Genomic DNA, 10,491 nt, shown 5'->3' with positions numbered 1-10,491 from the left:
GTCTTTGCACATTTCATTATAGTAATTGGCTTTGTCTGCTTGAGCTGCTCTTTGAAATCTTCTGTTCAGCTCTTTTATCTTGTCATTTCTTCCATTTGCTTTGGCTACTCTCCACTTGAGGGCAAGCTTCAGACTCACTTTTGACATCTATGTTGGTCTTTTCATTTTTTCTCATCTTTTTAATGAACTCTTGCTTTCTTCATTGATGATGTCCTTGATGTCATCCCACAATTCTTTATGTTTTCAGTCATTGCTATTCAATGCATCAAATCTATTCTTTAGATGGTCTCTAAATTCAGGAGGGATATATTCAAGGTCATATTTTGGCTCTCATTGATTTGTTTTAATTGTCTTCAACTTCAACTTGAGCTTGCATACGGCCAGTTGATGGTCTTTTTCAAAATCAGCTCTTGGCCTTGTTTTGACTGAAGATGAAGATATTGAGATTTTCCATCACCTCTGGCCACAGATATAGTCAGTCTGATTCCTGTGTACTCCATCTGGTGAGTCCATGTGTATAGTTGCCATTTTTTGTTATTGAAAAAAGATATTTGCAATAATGAATAAGTCATTGTTCTTGCAAATATCTATTATGCGATCTCCAGCATTATTCTGTCACCAAGCCAAATTTTCCAACTAGTGGTGAGTCTTCTTTCTTTCTGCCTTTTGCATTTTAGTCACCAGTGATAATTAACACATCTTGATTGCACATTTGGTCAATTTAAGACTACAAAAGTTGATAAAAATCTTCAATTTCCTCATCTTTTGCTTTGGTGGTTGGTGCATAAATTTGAGTAATAGTCATATTAACTGGTCTTCCTTGTAGATACATGAATATTATCCTATCACTGAAAGCATTGCAGTTCAGGACAGATCTTGAAATATCCTTTGTGATGATGAATGCCACACCATTCCTCTTCAAATTGTCATTCCCAGCATAGTAGATCATTTGGTTGTATGATTCAAAATGGACAAAACCAGTCCACTTCAGCTCACTAATGCCTAGGATATCAATCTTTATGTGTTCCCTTTCATTCAGGACAACTTCCAATTTTTCTAGATTTGTACTTCATACATTCCACATTCCTATTATTAATGGATGTTTACAGCTGTTTCTCTTCAATTTGAGTTGTTTCACATCATCAAATGGAGGTCTCAACAGCTTTACTTTATCCATATCAGTAAGGCTGGTTCTACTCTGATGATGCAGCTCTTTCCCAGTTGTATTGTGAGAGCCTTCAACCTAAGTGACTCGTCCTCCTGCACTGTATCAGATGGTGTTTCTGGGCTATTCATACAGTTGCCTAGTAATGTAGTAGACAGTGTTTCCCTGCTATTCATAAGGTTTTCCCTGGCAAATTCCTTGAGAAGTGGATGGCCTTTTCCTTCTTCCTAGTCTGTCTCAGTCTGCAAGTCACCCCAAAAGCTGTGCACCATGCACAATCCTGTTTGTATTTGAGACACTGTGTTAGCACAGCCTCAAGCCTCACAGCAACACGCCACCACAGTACCACAAACTGACAGAAAAGTTTGTCTCCCTTAGCCCTTTGAAACCTCTCCACCCTCCCCTTACTTGGATCCCTCTGCTGCTTGCTTGCCTGGCAGAGGGATCCAGGTAAATGGAGGGACCCAGGCCCCACCCCCAAGTGACAGGAAAGCAGAGGGAAAAGGACATTATGCTGAGGGAAATAAGTCAATTACAGAAGGAGAAATATTGTATTAGTCTGTTATTGTGAAAAGTCAAGGAAAGGTTTATATTTCAAAGGAAATTTTCTTTGTTGGTTACCAGGGGTGGGAGGGGAAGGTAGGGCACACTGTTGGATAGGTGGAGACAAGAATTGATTAGGGTGAGAGAAAGGGAATGTACCAAATGTGAGTGATCAATATGGTTGCATTGAGGAAGAGGAAGATATAGAGAGGTGTATGGGAGGTACAGAAAACAAAGATGAACCCTTTTGCACATATAGTACTGCATTGTCAGTGAAGGCAAACTTTGATATATGGGTGGATAGATGGGTGGACAGGCTGAAATGGTAGGTATGTCTATGCAGAGGGGCACGTGCCCATGACCATGTATAGGGTTGGCAGGCAATATTTCTACAAGTGTATTTGTATGTTCTGTAAGAATTCCCAGGTATATAGTAGAGCACAAGGGACAAGCTCGTAGTCAATTCTTGGCCACAGCCAGCTACCCAGAGGGAGTGAATAGTTGGACCTATAGGCTTGGGACCATAGTTGCAGGAGACATCAAGCTCAATTAGCATAACATACTCACAAAAACATTATCCTACATCCTACTTTGGGAAGTAGTGACTAGGATCTTAAAAACTTGCAAGCAGCCATCTAGATGCAACAATGAATCTCTCTTCATCCAGTGCAAAGAAGAATGAAGAAAACCAAAGATGCATGGAAAGAATTAATCCAAGTGACTGACACACCATGCAATCTGCAGCCTATATGACTATGAGACCAGAAGAACTAGATAGTGCCTGGTTACCACAGTCAACCAGTCAGATGGGAATCACTGAACAATGTGGCACAGAATTCAAAATCATTTAAAAAAAAAGAGGGACCATGTTTGTTGGTCTGATGGAGCCTGATGGAACCACTGAGACTATGAACCCTAGTTGCCCTTCAGGTCTAGAATTGAACCCATGCTTGTGGCTTCCAGCCAAACAAAAGACAGGCATATGAGTTGAACATTTACATTAGGTAGATACACTCCTTGGATAAATCAATCATGGGAGAATAGAAGGGCTGTGTATACAGAGAGAGACAGCTCAGGGAGCACACATGCATGGGAGGGAAGGACACAGGGAAGAAGTAACTATGGGGAGGAAGTGGGAGGTGAGCTGTTGCATTGTGGGAAATTTCAGTCAATGTTATGAGACAAAGTGTTTGTGAGCTTCTGTATGGAAGATGAATTTGCTCTATAAACTTTCATCCAAATCACAACAAAAATAAAAAAAGAGGAAGAAAGAAAAAAGTCAAGAGAGTTTCCTTTTCTGGCCTGAGCCACAAAGATGAAAGTAAGACTGTTTACTGAGGTAAGGAAAACTGAAGAAACAGTAGGCATTCTAGAAGGAAGATTAAGCCTTCAGTTTTGATTTGCTTAGTGTGAGGTACTTGGGAACCAAGAAGAGATGCCAGTTAGGGACTTGAAACATAATTCTGGAGGCTAGGAAAGAGTTTGTGCTGCAAATGCGGAATTGGGTGTTATAGGTGTATGGAAGATAATTGGAGGCATAGGAGAAGAATTCACCTATAAAAGAATACAAAAAAGAGAAGAAAAAATTTTACAGAGCCCTGAAAGACACCAGTTTGAATTTGAATACAAGTTCAAAAATGGCAAAATAGACTGGAAGTTACAAAGAAAGTCGAAGAAACCTAAATAATGTGTGAAATTATGGATATTAAGGAGAGAGAGTCAAAGACAGACACAAGTGATCAGAAATATTGAAGACTGCTTAGAAATAATAGCATAGATTAAAAATTGTCCATTGAATTTATTTACATAATTTTTAATCTAATGAGAGAAGATTCAGTAGCATTGTGCAGATGGACGACAAATGGGAGAATTTTATAGACATGAAGGTGAGGAAACATTTTGGTTCTCTAGTGCCCCTCTAATGAGCCACAAGTGTATGGCTTGAACAAACAGGGGTTTATTCTCTCACAGTTTAGGATGCTAGAAGTCCAAGTTCAAAGTGCCAGGTCTAGGGGTTGGGTGGAGGCCTCTCAGCCTTGGGCTTCAGCTCTTCTTCTTGCTCCCAGTCCCCTGAAGCTGGAGGTTTCTCTTAATTCAGACAGTTGCTGGCTGCTGAGGCTGACAAATTCAAGGTCAACAGATAGAATGGCACAGTCCCAAGATTATTAAGCAACACAATAGATAGGTCACTAGTTCAAGTCCAGAAACTGTCCCAAGTTGGCAGGTAACAGGGCCAGCAGCTGAATGAAAACTCAGCTACATGTAGGGTCCAAGTGTACCAAAAAGCTCAAGAGACTTTTCTCAATGCTTCTCCTGATATACTGGAAGCAGACCACATTCCTAAGGCAGCTACTCAGCCACATTCTTCCCTAGAGTTGATTACCAATCTCATTATGGGGAGTTACTACATCCTGCTGCCCAGTCCCTCAAAACGAGGCCCAACCAAGTTGTCACACAGCTACCACAGGAAATACAGAGAAGCAGAGGCAACTATTTTAGATTTGGCTATGAAAAAGGTGGCAGAAAGAGTAAATACTGCTGAAGGAGAATACTATTTCCATTGGTAGTCAAAACGGAAAACTACCATTGATTGGTTGATATATATAAATTTAATCCCTTTAAATAGAGAAACTATTTAAATTGAAGTTATTGTCTTTTGTATACCCTGAGCTATTCTGATACATGTCAGTGATCCTCAACTGTTACAGCTCAGAAGAACTGCCCAAAACTGGGATTGCAAATTGAATCTTTTACAACACAATTCTTCAGGCAGCTATTATAAAAAGTAATGGATTTGGCACTTGTGATGATACCTAAGGCTGAATCTGAACTCAGCAAGAAAGAGTGCCATGATTGATTAGCTATGTCTGCCATTAGCTCAGAACCTGGAACTGATCCTGCCAAATACTTGCTGACACCAGCTTAGAAGCTTCACTTGGCAATACAAATCTTAAAGCATTCGCTAGTTGATAGTCAAGTCAGAATATGTTTGATATAAATTCTTGTTATGCCTCAAATATTAGTTATACTCAATATGATATATATTTAAAATACATGGCCTATCTTTTGTCTTTATCTAATGGTATTCCCACTTCAGAATTTGACAATATATTTGATCAAAGCTGTCTGGGTTTATAATTATGTTTCTAAAAATTCTCTACATTTGCATAGTGGTTGAGATATTTCACAAAGAATGGTTCTATTAACATTAGCTTTTCAACACTAGACTGTAAATGTTTATTACTCAAATAAATATGCTCCTTCTCTGAAAAACAGAAGATTGCAACATGTTACATCTCTGCTCCAATGTTGTCACGGGGAAAAATGCCTCCTTGCTGTTCAGTTGAGATCTGCATTGAACACAAACCTTGTCTGAACTACAGATTACATCCACTGTATTGTCACTGCTGCACAGGCATCTGAATGCGTGGGTTTTATTTCCATAGGTGAAGAATTATAGCAGCAGAAGAAAGGCAACAGAGGAATAAGCAAAGCATTAATTTTAAGACAAAGCATTCAACCCAAGTGTTAAATCTGAGAAAAATGGGATAGAAAGAGAAGGAAAAGATGTAGGGAGAGATCCCAGACTATCAATTATTTGGGTTGGAATTTTCCTTTGCCTTGAAATGGCAGACCAGACCTCAGGGGTCATGTTCAATCACCCCTAGCACATTGCAGCTGGCATTCATTGGCAAGATGACTAATAAACAATTAGGACACAATAGGGGCCATTTATTTTCCGACCATGTCTCTAATTTGCCAGTCAGTTGAATCTTTAGAGGAATAAGCTCACTGTTTAGTCAGTCTTTTTGGTAACTATACTGTAGTACCTAAACATAGTCCTTTGAATATGAACATGTTAGATTATGTAGAACAAGTGAATGTAGGCAAGTGAATTAATGCACACACACACACATATTTTAAATGCATTAGAACAGAAATTACTCCTCAAAATTAATCCTAATGCTATCATAACATCATAGATGAGTAACACTTTTCAGATGGTTTCAGTTGATGTTAGTTTCTAAGAACATTTTTAGTAGTCTGGTTTGTTCTTAATAAAAAAAAAATAATATTGGATAACATGAGATTATAATTTAAATAGCTTGTAATAATAATAATATATACTACAGGAAAAATGAGTCACCACATGGATGAATACACCAGAGGCAAAGTTTCATTGAAATTTGAAAGAATCAATTATTTTAATGGGATAGTGTTATTATTGTATAAGACCTAAGTAAAAGTGATTTTATTCATAATCTGTTGGTGTTTTTATTATTGTCTTCAAAGGCACAGTCATAATGATAAACCAGTGCCTTGGATCCCATGAGCTAAGCCACTTAATAGAAACCTATAAATAAATAGGGTTCATAAAGGTTCTGTCTGCACATATGGGATTATTGGATTTGAGATCAATGAACTTTCTTTCACCACATCCACAAGTCATTTGTAACCACTGGAAAACTTATTCTACTATGAATGATCAATATTTACTAGAAATGTAGGAGACAGCCATGTTGATGCAAAAAATAAATATTGAAAAAAATAGAATCCTTAGGAGAAATCCAATAGCCAGGTATCTAGAACTTCAAAAATTTGCAACTTAGCATTTTCTAATAAAATATATGAGATGATTTATTTTTAATTATGCAGCATAGAGTATTATTGAAAAATATTTTATCCAAAAAAAAAGTTTGGAGCATGCATGCTCTTCTAAGCTAAGTGTTAGCATACATCAAACTACTTTTCCTAATAGCAGGAGAAATTAATAAAATTATCAGTGTGAAGTCTCTATCATCACAAGTACATATATATATTCAAAATAAAATTTTAATTTTATAACTGGATTTACATTTCATATATATTTTAGTTTTATTTATGGATATGACAATGTCTTAAATTTACCAGAAAAGTGATTATCAGTCTTTTATTTTCATATGCTTTTTCTTTTTTTTAAATCTGATCCACTGTCATAGTCTTTATGTGGTCTATCTTTCAGAGGTAACTTATGATGGAGAATACATTTTTCTCTTTGAAATCCAATTGTATAGACATTATTGCATGATATAGTACAGAGTCACTATGTCAACTGCAATTAAAAATAATCCTTGAAAGTTGTCCAATGCTATTAAAGAAGTTGTTTATGTTACATCTTCAACAACTGTTTAGAAATGTGTGTGATGTTATTAAGCATAAAAATATTAATTTAAAAATAAAAAATAGATCTTAGAATTAAAGGAAGGCCTTTGAGTTTTAAAAATATCAGCTGATCAAATCACAACAGAATGAAAAGAAAGTCACAAATATGTTTTGAATTTTAGAGTAACTCATGATTAATGAAATCGCTCTCTCTCTTTGGCTTTTTAATATAGGATGAATCTAGGAGAGGATATGATCAATCTAAGTGTCTTGTTGTTGTTGTTGTTGTTGTTATGTGCCAATGAGTGTATTTTCCAAATAAAGGAACTACATTGATAATCACAATGCTTGTTTGTGTTTTCCTTCACACAATTGAAATACAGAATAGTTTCTGGCCTTAGCAGATTACAAGTTGAAAATAGGGTCTGAATTCAGACATGGGCATTACCAGAGTATAGTAGAAGAGATTGGATAAAGAGTGGGCTTCCAGAGTGGATTAGATTTCCAAACTAGAAACCAAGATGGGTGGAACCCAAAAGTGAATTGTCACCATTTTAAGTGGCAGACAAGGAGACACATATTCAAGGCAGGAGACCAAAGTGGGTCAAACTTGTAATGGGCTGTTTTTGTCCTAATGTCAGGGTGTAGAAATCAGGGAACCTGGCCTCATGGAAGCTGGAGATGGGCTACAAATAAGAACAAAGGAATGAGGGGGTTCCATGTGCAGCACTGGACTGGACATGGCTGGATACCTCATCTGGCTTTTACTCCTGCTTTTCCAAGTGAAGGATGCTGTCCCAAGAGCACCTTAAAAAGTGTCATGGTTTCTGACAATTATAAATGATCACATTGTTTATGGGGCATGCTTTGAAATAGTCATACACTAATTATATAGCCCTTCCAATATTAGAAAAGAAACTAATGGATTTGTTGGGTAACAGGAGAGAATTTCATCAGAAGATGAGAACCTAACCTTCATCAGAAAACTTCTAAGGAAAATGGTGGGTGTTGTTGGATGCTCTCTGCTATCACTTCCTTCTTTTTTGATATCTTGAGAGAATAAATTTAAGAAATTCTACAAAGTAAAATATTTTTTTCTAAAAATGCATGTGTGTGTGTGTATGTGTGTGTAGTGATATTTATGTAAAGCAATGTGCTTGTTTTTTTGAAGCTAAAGAACAAAGCTCATCTTTGCTCATTAGTTAAAAGAACATGAAAACAAATGCAGCAAGTTAAGAGTATCAAATTCAACAAAATTGTATTTTCTGTTTTATGTAGGGATATTTATATAACTAGTTGCTCCATCCACAAAGATTGTTAAGCATATACAAAAATATAAAATAAAGGTAGACTTGTAAAGATAATGTGAACTTCAGATCTGGCTCTTTTGTAGTAGTCATTAAATTTCAACTGTGTAATCAAGAGTAATGATGTTTTATTGCAATGCAGATCTGATATACAACGAAACCAAAGTGCTCTAAAATAGTTACATCTGTATCTATATATCTATCTATAATCTTTATCTTAGTGTAATCACATGTGCAAAGATGTAACTTATCAATAACATACAATTTTATGGAATATATTTCTTAGATTTATATGGTACATAAACAAAGGCAGGAGTTGTTTATCTTTAAACTTAGAAGAATGGAAAAAAGAAATTCCCCTTAATGAAAAAAGATAAAGAAAAATTTATAATTTCCTTCCTACAAAAAAAAAAAAAAAACAAGCTCACTACCATCAAGTCGATTCTGAATTATAGTGACCCTCATTGGGTTTCTGAGGTGGTAAAGCTTTATGCAAGTAGATTGCCCCATCTCCCTTCTGTGGAGTAACTGATGGATTTCAACCACTAATCTTTTGGTTAGCAATCAAATGCCTTAGGCAATATAATATATAGATTCCATTATCCCAGCCAAGTGGAGTATGATCTCACATAAGGATGAAAAATAGCAAAGAGTCTGTCTTCTTCCAATTCTGGGATTCTCGTAAGACAGTGAAAAAATACACAATGTCATTTGAAAGTATCTGCCCTTTAAATCACTATTACATATATTTTTTTACAAAGTGCAAATCAGTGGGAGAAAATATTTGCCTATGACATGTCTGATAAAGGATTTATCTCCAAAATCTATAGAAAACTTCAACACCAAAAAGACAAATAACCCAATTCACAAATGGGCAAAAGACTTGAACAGACACTTCACCAAAGAAGATATACAGGCAGCCAACAAACATGAGAAATTGCTCGCCATCATTAATCATTAGAGAGATGCAAATCAAAACAACAATGAGATATCATCTCACCCCAGCAATAACAGCAAAGTTCAACAGGTCAGAAAATAACAAATGCTGGTGAGGTTGTGGAGAGATTGGAACTCTTGTGCACTGCTGGTGGGATTGTAAAATGGTACAACCATTGTGGCAAATGGTATGGCTTTTTCATAAAAAACTGAAAACAGAAGTACCATTTGACCCAGCAATTCCATTAGTAGGAATATATCCTAAAGAGGTGAGGGATTGTGCACGAACAGACATATGTACCCCTATGTTAATCACAGCACAATTCACTATAGCAAAGAGATAGAAACAACATAAATGCTCATCAACAGATGGGTGGATAACCAAATTACGGTACATGCACACAATGGAATACTATGCTACATTGAAGAGCAATGAAGGATATGCAAATCTTATAATGTGGATGAACCTGGAGGACATTATGCTAAGTGAAAAAAAGTCAATAACAGAAAGACAAGTACTGTATGACCCCATTACTGTAAAAAAGAGAAGGGTTTTCTTGGGAAAGGAAACTCACTTAGTAGGTTACTGGGATGGAAGGGAAGAGGAGGGATTAATTTCAGGCTAGTTGGGGCCCATGTGCTGATGCAGGTAGGAAGATGGATATACAGAAAGGATCTGTGACAACCATGATAACATTTGGAAATGGGAGGACACAAAATTGTGCACATTTGACACAGATGCTAGATAGACGACAGATGCTAGATAGACGACAGATGCTAGATAGACGACAGATGCCAATACCAACCAATGTATCCACAATAGTGTATTGCCAATAACACCCAACACTAGGCTACAGATAAACACATAAACACCTGAGAGGATCAGATGGGGGTCAGTGAACAAGGGTATACTCTAGACCAAGGATAGATTGAGATGAGGCTAATCTTGCACAGACACCAGTTATACAAAATACCTGCATTCCTTACAGAAACAATAGGAGACACAGAGAAATCCCTCACAGACAACCAGACACTATGGGAGAGAGACCCAATAGATCTACCATGTCAGGACCATAGTACTGGAGGACACCAGAATCAATTGGCACAACAAAGTACATAAAAACCTTGCTCCGTATCCTACATTGGTGAGTAGCGACTGGGGTCTTAAAAGGTTTCAAGAGTGGGTCTCTCCTCGTCCAGAGCAAAGAAGAATGAGGAAAACCCAAAATTCACAGAAACAATTAGTCCTAGCGACTGGTACACCATCCGATCTGCAGCCTATACATCTATGAGACCAGAAGAACTGGATGGTGGCCGGCTACCACTGTCATCCACTTGGAAGGGGATCTATGTAGGAGATCCTTGAAAGAGAGGGAGAACAATGTGGAACAAAACTCA

Source organism: Orycteropus afer, unplaced genomic scaffold (genome assembly GCF_000298275.1).
Source record: "Orycteropus afer afer isolate SDZICR_OR568_19922 unplaced genomic scaffold, OryAfe1.0 scaffold00002, whole genome shotgun sequence".
Taxonomy (NCBI): domain Eukaryota; kingdom Metazoa; phylum Chordata; class Mammalia; order Tubulidentata; family Orycteropodidae; genus Orycteropus; species Orycteropus afer.
Note: the sequence above shows the minus strand (reverse complement) of the source record.